The sequence below is a fragment of the Theropithecus gelada genome, chromosome 3, assembly GCF_003255815.1.
Source record: "Theropithecus gelada isolate Dixy chromosome 3, Tgel_1.0, whole genome shotgun sequence".
NCBI lineage: Eukaryota > Metazoa > Chordata > Mammalia > Primates > Cercopithecidae > Theropithecus > Theropithecus gelada.
Window position 1 is genome coordinate 172,882,448 of NC_037670.1, and position 15,210 is coordinate 172,897,657.

Here is a 15,210-nt window from a genome sequence, read left to right on the forward strand (position 1 = left end):
TTCTCGTGGTAGTGAATAAATATCTCAAAGATCTAATTTTTTTTTCTTTTTTAAATTTTAGTTTAAGTTCTGGGATACATGTGCTAAACGTGCAGGTTTGTTACATAGCTATACATGTGCCATGGTGGTTTGCTGCATCATCATCTAGGTTTTAAGTCCTGCATGCATTAGGTATTTTTCCTAATGCTCTCCCTCCCCTTTCCCCCTACCACCTGACAGGCCCCAATGTGTGATGTTCTCCTCCTTGGGTCCATGTGTTCTCATTGTTCAACTCCCACTTGTTAGTGAGAACATGCGGTGTTTGGTTGTCTGTTTCTGTGTTAGTTTGCTGAGGATGATAGTTTCCAGTTTCATCCGTGACCCTGCAAAGGACATGAACTCATTCTTTTTTATGGCTGCATAGTATTCCACAGTATATATGTGCCACATTTTCTTTATCCAGTCCATAATTGATGAGCATTTGGGTTGGTTCCAAGTCTTTGCTATTGTAAATAGTGCTTCAATAAACATATGTGTGCATGTGTCTTTATAGTAGAATGATTTCTAATCCTTTTGGTATATACCCAGTAATGGGATTGCTGGGTCAAATGGTATTTCTGGTTCTAGATCCTTGAGGAATTGCCACACTGTCTTCTAAAATGGTTGAACTAATTTATACTCCCACCAACAGTGTAAAAGCCTTCCTATTTCTCCACAATCTCGCCAGCATCTGTTGTTTCCAGACTTCTTAGTGATCGCCATTCTAACTGGCATGAGATGGTATCTCAGCATGGTTTTGATTTGCAGTTCTCTAATGACCAGTGATGTTGATGAGCTTTTTTTCATATGTTTGTTGGCCACATAAATGTTTTCATTTGAGAAGTGTCTGTTCATATCCTTTGCCCACTTTTCAATGGGGCTGTTTGTTTTTGTCTTGTAAATTTGTTTAAGTTCCTTGTAGATTCTGGATATTAGACCTTTGTCAGATGGATAGATTGCAAAAATTTTCTCCCATTCTGTAGGTTGCCTGTTCACTCTGATGATAGTTTCTTTTGCTGAGCAGAAGCTCTTTAGTTTAACTAGATCCCATTTGTCAATTTTAGCTTTTGTTGCAATTGCTTTGGTGTTTTAGTCATGAAGTCTTTGCCCATGCCTATGTCCTGAATGGTATTGCCTAGGTTTTCTTCTATGGTTTTTATGGTTTTAGGTTTTACATGTAAGTCTTTAATCCATCTTGAGTTAATTTTTGTATAAGGTATAAGGAAGGGGTCCAGTTTCTGTTTTCTGCATATAGCTAGCCAGTTTTCCCAGCACCATTTATTAAATAGGGAATCCTTTCCCCATTGCTTGTTTTTGTCAGGTTTGTTGAAGATCAGATGGTTGTAGATGTGTGGTGTTATTTCTGAGGCCTCTGTTCTGTTCCATTGGTCTATATATCTGTTTTGGTACCAGTACCATGCTGTTTTGGTTACTGTAGCCTTGTAGTATACTTTGAAGTCAGGTAGCACGATGACTCCAGCTTTGTTCTTTTTACTTAGGATTGTCTTGGGTATATGGGATATTTTTCTGGTTCCATATGAAATTTAAAGTAGTTTTTTCTAGTTCTGTGAAGAAAGTCAGTGGTAGCTTGATGGGAATAGCATTGAATCTGTAAATTACTTTGGGCAGTATAGCCATTTCCACAATATTGATTCTGCCTATCCAAGAGCATGGAATTTTTTTTCCATTTGTTTGTGTTGTGTCTTATTTCCTTGAGCAGTGGTTTGTAGTTCTCCTTGAAGAGGTCCTTCACATCCCTCGTAAGTTATATTCCTAGGTATTTTATTTTCTTTGTAGCAATTGTGAACGGGAGTTCACTCATGATTTGGCTCTCTGCTTGTGATTTTTGCACATTGATTTTATACCCTGAGATTTTGCTGAAGTTGTTTACCAGCTTAAGGAGCTTTGGGGCTGAGACAATGGGGTTTTCTAAATATACAATCATGTCATCTGCAAACAGAGACAATTTGACTTCCTCTCTTCCTATTTGAATAGCCTTTATTTCTTTCTCTTGCCTGATTGCCCTGGCCAGAACTTCCAATACTATGTTGAATAGGAGTGGTGAGAGAGGGCATCCTTGTTTTGTGCTGGTTTTCAAAGGGAATGCTTCCAGCTTTTGCCCATTCAGTATGATATTGGCTATGGGTTTGTTATAAATAGCTCTTATTATTTTGAGATATGTTCCGAGATAGGATGGTTTTATCAGGGGTTTCCACTTTTGCATCTTCCTCATTCTCTTTGCCTGCCACCATCCATGTAAGATGAGACTTGCTCCTCCTTGCTTTCTGCCATAATTGTGAGGTTTCCCCAGTTACGTGGAACTGTAAGTCCAGTTAAATCTCTTTATTTTATAAATTGCCCAGTCTTGGGTATGTCTTTATCAGCAGTGTGAAAACAGACTAATACACCTCCCTTGTTCTAAGATCCAATTCCTGGGTCCCCTTTCATAAAATATAGCTGTGAAAGAAAAATAAACCCTCGGACCCCCAAATCACTAAGCTAAAGGGAAAAGTCAAGCTGGGAACTGCTTAGGGCAAACCTGCCTCCCATTGTATCCCTCTGCTCACTGATAGATGCCTATCTGATTGCCTCCTTTGAAAAGGCTATTCAGAAACTCAAAAGAATGCAAGCATTTGTCTCTCAGCTACCTGTGACCTGGAAGCTCCCTCCCTGCTTCGAGTTGTCCCTTCTTTCTGGACAGAACCAATGTACATCTTACATATATTGATTGATGTCTCATGTCTCCCTAAAATGTATAAAACCAAGTTGTGCCCCGACCACCTTGGGCACATGTCGTCAGGACCTCCTGAGGCTGTGTCACGGCTGCATGTCCTCAACCTTGGCAATATAAACTTTCTAAATTAACTGAGACCTGTCTCAGATTTTCAGAGTTCACAAGCGTAAGTGTATCATCCCAAGGACCAGAAGGACATTTTATTTTTTAAATTGACCATCTTTACTAATTTTAAGTGACGAGTTCTGTGGTAATAAATACACTTATATCCTTTTTTTCCCCTTCGTCTCCCCTTTCCAGGCTCTGGTAGACACCAATCTTCTCTGTACCATCATGATATCCACTTTTTTAACTCCTATATATAAGTGAGAATGTGATATTTATCTTTCTGTGCCTGGTTTATTTCAATTAACATAATGGCCTCCAGTTCGATCCACATCACTGCAAATGACAGGATTTCATTCTTTTCATGGCTGAATAACATCCCATCATCTATATAAACCACATTTTTGGCCAGGCACGGTGACTGTAATCCCAGCACTTTGGGAGGCCAGGGCAGGCAGATCACTTGAGATCAGGAGTTCAAGAACAGCCTGGCCAACATGGCAAAACCCAGTCTCTACTAAAAATACAAAAATTAGCCGGGTGTGGTGACACACCCCTGTAATCCCAGCTACTCGGGAGGCTGAGGCACGAGAATCGCTTGAACCCGGGAGGCAAAGGTTGCAGTGAGCTGAGATTGCGCCACTGCACTCCAGCCTGAGTGACAGAGTAAGACTCTGTCCCAAAAAAAATAAATAAATAATAAAAATAAATTACATTTTCTTTGTCCATTCATCTGTTGATGGGCCAGAAGGACGTATTTTTGTATTAGTCCTATGATTACTGATTAATTCGGCAAATACTTCTTGTCTCCCACATGCACCAGGAATAGTGTGGCGCGAAGCACCGCCTCAGTCCCTGACCCCATGGAATTTTAGGATGAGTGGGAAAAACAGATGTTAGGCAACAACAGCAAAAGTGAGGCGCCATCAAAAGGAAGTGTGCAGGAAACCGGAGCACACAAAAGGAGGTCGGGGCCAAGTCTAAGATGTCCAAAACGATGGCCCGGATGAACTGATACTGACATTTAAGCCAAGACCTAGAGGATGAACAAGAGCAAGCTTGGGAAAAGCGGGTAGGCACCAGCAACAAAAAAAAGAGGGGAGAAGGTTCTCCAGACACAGGAAACAGAGTTGAGTGCATAAGCCACCTGAAGCTAGTGAAAGCAACCAGTAGAGACTGATCCTTTGTCTATTTTGTCCTCCTTAAAGACTTCAAAGTGACACAGAAGCCTCAGAACCACCAGTGACTCGAGGAGATTCACCCATTCACTGAGTCAGCACATGTTCACTCATGGCCCACCACGTGCCCAGGGTTATTCCAGGTGCTAGAAATGCAAAGGCAAACACCACAAAGTCCCAACCTGCTCTGCTTCTCTGAGGCAGGAGGAAAAAATGCCCCCAGAGGGAGAATCATTCACGAAGGATGAAAGCAGCCACCTGGCAGATGAGTGGAGCCCTGGTTAGTAGTTAAGTTGAGATTAACTCAAGGTACATGTCAGCGGTCATTGATCTGACTAGCAGAGAAATTGGATTTACTTTGGGAAATATATTACGATTTAAAGGATGGCAAAAAGAATTTTACTTAGCAGGTAAGACTATTCATTTTAGGACTGAATCGGTGAATTTGGGAGAGTTTGAGACTTGATCAAAAAGAGGTGCTGAGAAATTAGCCATTCCAGTAAAAGTAGCCAACAGACTTAATATTGGACACCCAGAAAGTGTAGTAAGGCATGCTGACAAGGGGAGGGGCTGGCTAGCCACATACAGGATGCTGTTTATTTTTAGTAAAGGATCGGAACCATGTGAGAGCTGCTCAAAACATACTAGGAATACAGCTAAAAATACGATCTCATATGCAGGAGCTGGTCAGAAATGTTTCAGGTAAGGAGAACAATGCCTTTTATTTACCTACAGAAGTGTTAAGAGCATAACCTTTATATTACCAGTGCCTGTCACAAAATAGGTTTAAAAACAAAATAGATGAAGGAAGGGAAGAAAATTATCTAGACACTGCAGGAAGGCATCACATCATAAAACACTGCTGTGGCAGCCTTAGGGGTCCAGATGAAGGCAGGGATGTGGCTAAGGATGTAAAAGAACAATGAGGTGTTTCTAAGAGAGATCACAGATCACAAGGAGATGGGAAAAATAACAGAATTAGATGGGAAACAGAAGGAAATCAATTAAATAGTTAGGAATGAGCAAAGGGGCTGTGTACCATGGCTCACACCTATAATCCCAGTAGTTTGGGAGGCCACGGTGGGAGGATGGCTTGGGCCCAGGAGTTTAAGACCAGCCTGGGCAACAAAGCAAGACTCTGTCTCTACAAAATATACAAAAATTAGCTGGGCATTGTGGTGTGTGCCTGTAGTCCCAGCTACTTGGGAGGCAGAGGTGGTAGGATCACTTGAGCCCAGGTAGGTTGAGGCTGCAGTAAGCCGTGATTGCACCACTGCACTCCAGCCTGGGTGACAAGGTGAGACCTTGTCTCAAATAAAAATAAAAATAAAATAACGAGCAAAGGGTTCTAAAAGTAAAAGTCGGGGTGAAAATGGCTATACTGTGCCAACAGAAGGGTCTAATGAAATTCATGCAAATAACAACCAAAAAGAATGAGAAGAGCAGGCCACTGTAGACCACGCTGAAGACCCACAACGAGAAGAGAGGAGGAAGGAGGCCAGCAGAGAGCCAGAGGGGAGAGAAAAGGGGCCAAAGATGAAAAGAAGAAGGAAAGTGGTTATTCAGATTCTTGAAGCAATTATGAAAGTCACAAACACAGATAAAGCTCAGCTCAAGGAAAGATCGTGTGCCGCCTGGAGCATGAAAACACAGTCGTGAGCTTTAGCCCACAGGACTCTCAAAGAGAAAATGAGAGACAATCTGTTTGTTTCTCTTAGCTGCTTACAAAGAGAACTATAACCATGAAGACATTTCTTTAAAAGTTGTCTCACCAATTTACAAAAATAGAAGAGAAGCATACAGAAATGACAACGGTATTGAAGAACATATTTTAAAAGTTTGGAATCGTTTCTGGTTGAAAGGTCTATGATCACAATGCAAACTGGAAATGTGAAAAAGTGCATCTGTGAGGGTTTATGCTACTTCCACCCTCTGCAGTAGCAGAGAAGAAGAGAGGAGGGAAAAACAGAAATATGTGTGAAAGATGAAATGATTTCAAGCTTTGAAACTCTCCTGAGTACAAGAAAGGTGACAATGAATTTTGCTGTTTGTTGGACAAAGTTGATCATGCTAGAAATGACCAAACTCGAAGTCAAAATGAAGCCAAATCCAGACGGGCAAGGTTAAAAGTTCAAGATAAAATTGTCCCTTTTCTATAAACTATATCACAATACTACAACGTGCTATGATTAGAAACACAGAGGGAGAACAAGTAAAACAGCATTTATGTTTCGGAAAAGGTAGGATAAAGGAAAATGTATTGTATTTCATCGTCACACTAACAATTATCAGAATTACCTTCTCAGAAGTGGGACACTTTAGAAGAGGAATATGGAAATTAACAAATTCCTATAGTGGAAGAGGATAAATTACATGAAGGGTGATAAAAATCTTCCTCACTTTTTTTAATGAGGTTGGCATAACTCCGATACCAAAACCTGACTGAGATTACATGAAAAAAAAACTGTAGACCAATATCCCTCATGAACATAGATGCAAAAATCTGTATATGAGTTGATCCAGCAATCCCACTTGGAGCAGTTTATCCTGATGAAGCCTCCTTAGAACTGTACAAAGATTACAGACAGGGTTGTTCATCACAGCGTTATGCTTTTGTTGTTGTTTGATTAAACTTTTCTAAATTAAACTTTTAATTTTAAGATAATTATAGATTCATGTGTCATTGTAAAAACCGAGAAGAAATTCCCACATATCCTTTACCCAGTTTCCCCCAACAATAACATCCTGCAAATTTTCAGTACAATGTCACAAACATAATGTTGACATTGATACAAAGTAATTTTGGATATGCAAATTGAAGAAGGACCTAGAAATTATGGAGAAATTTCCACTGAAGACTAATTTCTGTTCTGCATCAATGCTAAGTTAATGAGTATATCACTTTCAAAGGGAAGGAAAAATGTTTTCATCCACTGTGTTTATCCACTGTTTCATTGTATCAGCTCTGGAGAGTAATTTTTGTTTATTCAGCATTTGGACATGCTACATAAACGTGCTTCATGATACATCATCAGTTTCTTTTTCTGACAAAGAAAAACAAACGCATCATGAATGAAGGAAAGGTTTTGTCTTATCCCTCATTTTAAACCCCACCTAGGACCCTTCCCCTTGGGGTCTTCCCTCTCGAGAGCCAGTGGACTTGAGCATGGAAAAGCAGTGTTTTGTCATCTCTGCCCATTTCTTCTTCCGGCATGTTGCAAAGATGCATGCTGAAAGCATACACAGTCACATTGGTTGCACAGTCATGTTTTTTAAAATTCCTTCCTTCAGTGCTAAAGGTCAGAGGCATATCATTGACTGCCAACTGTTTTCTGAGAATAGAGCAATTCTCTTTTTAAGCTGATTTTGACATTTGGGTTGCCACTTCGGTGAGCCCCTCTGGGCGCACACATAGCTGTTGTTCCATGAACACTGCCCCAATGCACATTGTCTAGTCTGTATCACAGCACGCAAAGTCACCAATAACACGACTTCAGAAACTTCTTCTGTAGCGTGAATTTTCAATGATAAGAAGAACAAACTGCCATCAAGTGCTTCTCCTGTTCTGTCTTTTTCAAGAACTGACTCATACTTTATATGCAGCAAACTTACACTGCTACAAAGCAAAACTATTGATGTGCTCTTCCATATTTTATGCCATATAAATGATGTGACATCCTACGGAGTCATATGATTTAGGAATTTAGCCAGTAGCTTGTTCTGTTTTTCTCTCTGAGCTCAGAACTATGTGGCACTCACTTTTGCAGCTGGTTTTATAAGTTCTCCCACAACTGTGTAACTAATAGTATTCTTGCTACGGAAAGTATAACTGGGTAAACTCTGAATGAACTTTGAGGAGTTTTGGTCTCATCTCCACTTTTAGTAATGAAATTTGTTTGTTTCATGCTGGAAGACTTATTTTGTCTTTGAAGGGGGCATGAAAAGAAAAACTTGGTTTATTAAGGTGGTCGCTATATATTGTTAGAAAATGATGTGAACAGATTAACAGTTTCATGTGACTAACTTGAAAAGTTTTGGCTGGGTGCAGTGGCTCAAGCCCGTAATCCCAGCACTTTGGGAGGCCAGGGAGGGTGGATCACTTGAGGTCAGGAGTTCAAGACCAGCCTGGCCAACATGGTGAAATCACATCTTTACTAAAAATACAAAAATTAGCTAGATGTGGTGGGGCACACCTGTAGTCCTAGTTACTGGGGAAGCTAAGGCAGGAGAATCACTTGAACCCGAAAGGTGGAGGTTGCAGTGAGCCAAGATGGTGTCACTGTACTCCAGCCTGGGCAACAGAAGCTCTGTTTCAAAAAAAAAAGCTAGGTGTGGTGGCACATGCCTGTAATCTCAGCTACTTAGGAGTCTGAGGCAGGAGAATCGCTTGAACCCAGGAGGCAGAGGTTGCAGTGAGCCGAGATCGTGCCACTGCACTCCAGCCTGGGCTACAGAGCCAGACTTCATCTCAAAAAGGAAAAAAGTTTTGGAAGAAAATAAACTGAGAGCAGGTTGCAAATGGCCCAGTAAAACAGAGGGGTTTTTTTGGTATTTTTTTTTTTTTACTGCATTTCCCAGCTGTAATTATCTTGTTAGGCTGATTTTGATCATCATTCCCCTCCCAGATACGGTTTTTCCAGTTCATACAGATCTGCATTCTGCAGTTGCACATTCACTTCAGATGTTTACATTTTGTAAACCAAAAATACAATTCTAAGCCCCTCATCTGACTGAATGGACCCCTCCTCTTAGCCAAGGGGATTTCAAAGTAAATCTGAAAAACTAATTCAGGCCATGATGGGAAGGAGAGGTAGGGCATGCCTCATAACATCTTCCTCCCTTTGGAGTTCAGGCACAATTGACCAGCATTAACATCAAAACAGAAATCTTAAGATTGACAAAACAGACCCTCTGTAGCCGTAAGATACCAAATTCCAACCTGATTCCAGTATAGCATCACAAGACAGATAGCAGGTCCTACAAGAAATCAAGATACTTTACCCCAAAATACATTTCTCTGACATATTTTGAAGTGGCCCTGCAAAGCTGTCTCTTGTGGGGGAAATTTACATTCTGTACAGAATCTTGATCCCTCTCTGGTCTTTTTCTGATCCTGAGGAGATTAGCTGAGAGTCCAGCAACTTTTTAAGGTCTGCATAGGAAACATTTGCCATCTATTGCCACTAAAGGTATCTACCTATGAGACTTCATCTACATAATAAGAACCTTGGTCTCTACAGCCCCTTATCTTAACACAGACACTCCTTTTTGCTGACTCCAGGCATTTAGATAGTAATTTAACTCTGTCAATCAATTGCCAATCAGGAAATCTTTGAACCACCCATGACCTGGAAGTGCCTATGTCAAGATGTCCCATCTCTCCAGGCCAAACCAATGTAAACTTTACATGTATTTGATGTGGGCAGGCAGGTGAGCTCAGAAATTGGGGCTTAGCCCAGCAGGGTTCTTGGCTTCTCCCAGCAAAGAATTCAAGGGGAAGATGGTAGTGTTAGGCAGCAATCTTTCATTGAACCAGAGTTGCTCTTTGTGGATAAGGTCTAACTCCTAGGCGGTGGGCTCAGAGTCAGCAGAGCATGGGCTGTTGGCAGCTGAATGTATACCCACTTTTAATTACATGCAAATTAAGGAGTGGATTATTCAGAAATCTCTAGAAAAGGGACGGTAACTTCTGGGTCATTGCCCTGGCATTTGTAAACAGTCATGATGCTAGTGGGAGTGTCTTATGCTAATGTGTAGCAAGGGCAATGAGTGGTTGCCTTCAGTGCCGCCTGCTGGTTCCTGCTTCACTTCAGTTGGGCGCCACCTGCTGGTTGTTGCCAGTTTCTTTACTTCATCCTGTCAGACCTGCTGGTCTCCTACCTCATATTGATTCATGTCGGACTGTAACCTCTGTCCCTTTAAAATGTATAAAATCAAACTGTAACCCAAACACCTTGGGCATATGTTCTCAGGACCTCCTGGGGCTGTGTCATGGGTCATGGTCCTCATATTTGGCTCGGAATAAATTTCTTCAAATATTTTACGAAGTTTGGCTTTTTTCATCAACAATTTTTATTTTAATCCCTTTTGAATCATCGATCCATTCTCGTGCATGAAGGATATGACATAACAGTAATTTTGAAAAATTCAACTTTAACAAAGAATGATGTGTAAACTATGCAGAAAGATATCAGAGGCAAACTGCCTCCTGTTAAGTAATGCTAACTGACGTGAGCCGACCAACAGGTTCCTTGCACTGCATGGTCAGCCCCTCCATCCAGCTTCTCCTCTGGAAATAGACAAGGTTGTTGTGAGAATGAGCAATATTCCCTGGAAGGGACCTGCCTGGTACACAGTGAATTATCCAAAAGAATGGCTGCAACTGTAGTGAAAACAGTGCTCAGAAACTGAAATGAAAAACCAAGATGTTCCTTATGAACTCATTCAAGAACAAGAAGAAGTAAGACAGTAGAAGAAGCAAACAGAAGCATCCAGAACCTGACCCAGCAGCTGCAGGTGAGCAACGCACTCCATCAAGCATAAAAGAAGACCACGAGCAGTGGTTTGGAGTCTGAAGGACACAGACTGAGTTCTCAGATGCTGCTGAGCAGAACGTCTGTGCTTTCTTCAAGTGAGGTCTGCAACAAAGCAAGAAATGCTCACAGATTCTAAAGAGGCAAAAGGACCTATACGGGAATTCAACTCGAGTGGGGCAAACTCACGTCATACAAACAGACTATTCTTGGAAATTTCTGGGAAAATTAGAAATTCTAGGGTGAGGACTGGGTGAGGCACTGCATACCCAAAATTTAAGGGAGCACCACAAATCTCAGTAATTGAGATAAATAATAGTGTAATGCAGAAAACAAAACAAAACAAAACAAAAAACCATGCTATGCACAAAATATCATGATTTTAAATAAAGATAGAACCAGTACTAGTTTTTCCTTTGCTTCAGGCTCCAATCACTCAGCAGGCACTGATTCTAAGTATCCGCCATTTTCTCTCCCCTAGTTGACTTTCTCAATCTCTCTACCCTAGCCCAGCTGGCTCTTGCTAATCCTACACGTGAGACAATGACAATCATCTTTGTGCTTAACCCCAGTGCATGGGCACACAGATTTCGTCACTTGTTATTAAAAATGCAGTTTCTTTTTCCTCCCATTAATCCATGAAGTCAAAATCTCTCTGAGGATGAGGGTCTCCCCAGATGAGCCCTACAGATGTTGGAATTTGAGAGTCACAGTTCTAGGGCACTCTATGTCCCTAGCTTTCTTAACATGAGTTCTGAAAAATTCTTTTTCCCTTAGTCAACTGAGAAATAAAACTTTTCAAAAGGAACATCAGCTACAAGACTGAAAGGGGCTGGGCATGGTGGCTCACGCCTGTAATCCCAGCACTTTAAGACATCAAGACGGATGGATCACCTGAGGTCAGGGGTTTGAGACCAGCCTGGCCAACATGGTGAGACCCCATCGCTACTAAAAATACAACAATCAGCTGGGCATAGTGGCGCTCACCTGTAATCCCAGCTACTCAGGAGGCCAAGGCGTGAGAATAACTTGAACCCAGGAGACGGAGGTTGCAGTGAACTGAGATCCTGCCACTGCACTCCAGCCTGGGCAACAGAGCAAGACTCTGTATCAAAAAAAAAAAAAAAAAAAGGAAAAAAGGAAAAAAGAAAAAAAGACTAAATGGGAAAAGAAAAACTTTTCAATGACTATGTGAAAGCAAAGAAACAGATGATTTTGCAAAGCACATACTTCTCCACAGGAAATTCATCTTTAGTCAAAGATGGAAGTATGCCCAGATGGTTTTGTTTCCTGGTACTTTTCTCCCTCAGTCCAATCTCTAATACAGAAGCATCTTCAGAGATATTCTACAAAAACAATGTTCCATGGTCAGATAAGTTTGGGAAACATGGCATACTCTAACTCCCTCTAGAAGTTTAAATTTTACATCAGTGTATAAAAATCCAGCAATAAAGAAATATGCTTCTCTTGGCTTAACCCAGACCTTTCAAAGTTTATTACAACACAAAATCATTTTTTTAATCGATCAAATTTTTATTTCAAAAATTTACATAACCACCTTGAAAGGAAGAAACTAATCCAAGTAACTTTTCTTTAAAGTTTCTTTATGCGACTTTATTTCTAATTACTTGGCATTTTATATCAATCGTTTACATTTTTATATTAACAGATGCATAGTTTTTTAAACTGTGGTAAAAATTTACGTTAACCACTTTCAAGCATACCATTCAGCAGTGTTAAGAATTTTCACCCTGTTAGGCTGGGCACAGTGGCTCACGCCTGTAATCCCAGCACTTTGTGAGGCCGAGGCGGGTGGATCACGATGTCAGGAGATTGAGACCATCCTGGCTAACACGGTGAAACCCCGTCTCTACTAAGAAATACAAAAAATTAGCCAGGCGTGGTGGCGGGTGCCTGTAGTCCCAGCTACTCAGGAGGCTGAGGCAGGAGAATGGCATGAACCCAGGAGGTGGAGCTTGCAGTGAGCCGAGATCATGCCACTGCACTCCAGCCTGGGCGACAGAGCGAGAGTTGGTCTCAAAAAAAAAAGAATTTTCACCCTTTCGTGCAGCAACTGAGAGCCTTTTTTTGGGGAGTGGGGGAGGGTCCTATAACATTTATTTTCCTGTACCAGCTTTGGAAGATGCGGCTCAGAGGGTCAACTGCCAAGCTGGGTTGGATGACAGTGAATTTCATCCATCAGTACCTAGTCTGGCTAGAAATATGTAACCACTGATACCATTTGTCAAACACTCTACCTTTCACCATGCATTGCCTGGACTGGCTTAAGCTCTTTGTTTCATTTTCAGATGCCTATTTCACCCTCTTGGTGGACTTGTCACTGGAGTCCTCTTTTCAGTTAGAAGGAAGCTTCAGGTCCTCAGCTAATTTCCTTAGGCAAGAAAACCAAACAATTTCCAAGCTCTTCCCAGCTTGGGTTCCACAACCCCAACTCTCACAGGTGTTCGCCTTTCAGTAAGGCAACTGCCTGCCACCCAACTGCCTTTCTGAAAGATGGCACCAGGTTATGGATCTGCAACTGTGGGGCACGCTTCTCATGTCACTGCGTCTTCATCAACCTGGATGCAACCTACTCGGGCAATACTTGTCCCCACCTCTTTTCCTACCACTAGGGAAAATGTTAATACCTACAAATAAAAAGTCCTTATACCCAGTAATGCCCCCTACCACAAGTGAATGTAACTTTAGGCCTTCATCCTTCCATATCAAAATGGAGATGGAGAATAGGAGTCTTACTGAAAATTCTGGCAATAATATTAGGTTGGTGCAAAAGTAATTGCAGTTACTTTTAATTACTTTTTTTTTTTTTTTTTTTGAGACAGAATTTCACTCTGCCTCCCAGGCTGGAGTGCAATGGCGCCATCTCAGCTCACTGCAACCTTTGCCTCCCGGATTCAAGTGATTCTCCTGCCTCAGCCTCCTGAGTTGCTGGGATTACAGGCGCCTGCCACCATGCCTGGCTAATTTTTGTATTTTTAGTAGAGACGGGGTTTCACCATGCTGGTCAGGCTGGTCTCGAACTCCTGACCTCGTGATCTGCCTGCCTTGGCCTCCCAAAGTGCTGGGATTATAGGCGTAAGCCACCGCGCCCAGTCACTTTTAATTACTTTTAATGATGAAAACTACGATTAGTTTTGCAGCAACTTAATAGCACCCATTGTGATCCACAAGCCATGGCCGCATGCCCTAAATGATGGGGAAGAGCTGCTAGTTTGCACATAAGAGAAGCCATGAGGTAGGGAGGACATTTACATCTGTGGATAGATCAGATACAGCATGACTGTGCCCTTTGAATGTGCAAAGAGATGGTGGGTGAGATACGCTGCTGAGTATGCAGGAGCTGTCATTCTGAGCAGGAGGTGACCAGCATCTATCTCTAATCTGAATGACAGGCAAGGATTTAAAGGAATAGGGGCCATGAGACAAGGCTCTCTATGTGATGCCTTATTGCAGACCTTCTGGGGTTTAGTCATTGTAAAACTGTAAAGAGAAAGGGGCAGTAATGTGTAAGCTGGGCCCAGAGGCATCATACAGGATAGGACTGTGGCAATAACTGAAGTGGGGGAGTGTTTTAAAGATATTTAAAGTTTTTATTATATACAGTCATCTCTCCTGATTGATTCTGGGACATCACCCAGATACCCAAATCCACGAATGCTCAGATCCCCCAGTCAGACTTCCATATCCACAAGTTCCAAATCCCACAGACTCAGACAACCTCAGATTTTAAAAACTGCCTGCTTGCTAGGCACAGTTACTCACACCTGTAATCCCAACACCTTGGGAGGCCAAAGCAGGTGGATCATTTGAGCTCAGGAGTTCGAGACCAGCCTGGCCAACATGATGAAACCCCGTCTCTACTAAAAAAAATATACAAAAAACTAGCCAGGTGTGGTGGCTCGTGCCTGTAATCCCAGCTACTCGGAAGGCTGAGGCATGAGAATCACTTTAACTCGGAACGTGGAGGTTGCAGTGAGCCAACAACGCACCACTGCACTCTGCCCTGGGCAACAGATTGAGACTCTGTCTCAAAAAAATAAAAATAAAAAATAACTGCCAGTGTGGAACCTCAGGATACAGAGGGCCAGCTGTATGTGTTTATGATTTAATAATTTAAAAAATCATCCACCCATCATCCATTATCCTATCACCCAGAGGTAACCATTAGTATTTCCTTCCAGTCTTTTTTTCTTCATGCACATTCACACATATATGTATATACATTACACATGTGTATGTAGATTGCAAAGTTGGGATCATATGGTATGCTTAAATATGTGCCCTGCTTTATTCATTTCAGTAATATATAATGAATATTTTTCAGATTCTTCAATGTTCTTTTAAAATATTATTTTAAATGGTTGCAAAATATTCCTTATGAATACGTCTATGTTATTGTTTTTAGTTTGTCATTTTTACAAATAATTATAGAACGAATGTTTTGTGTGAACATCACTATGTCCATGAGAAAAATTACTAGGAATAAAGTTACTGGGTTAGGCCAGGCATGGTGGCTGTATCCCAGCACTTTGAGAGGTCGAGGCGGCAGGATCACTTCAGGCCAGGAGTTCAAGACCAGCCTGGGCAACATAGCAAGACCCTATCTCTACAAAAAAATTTT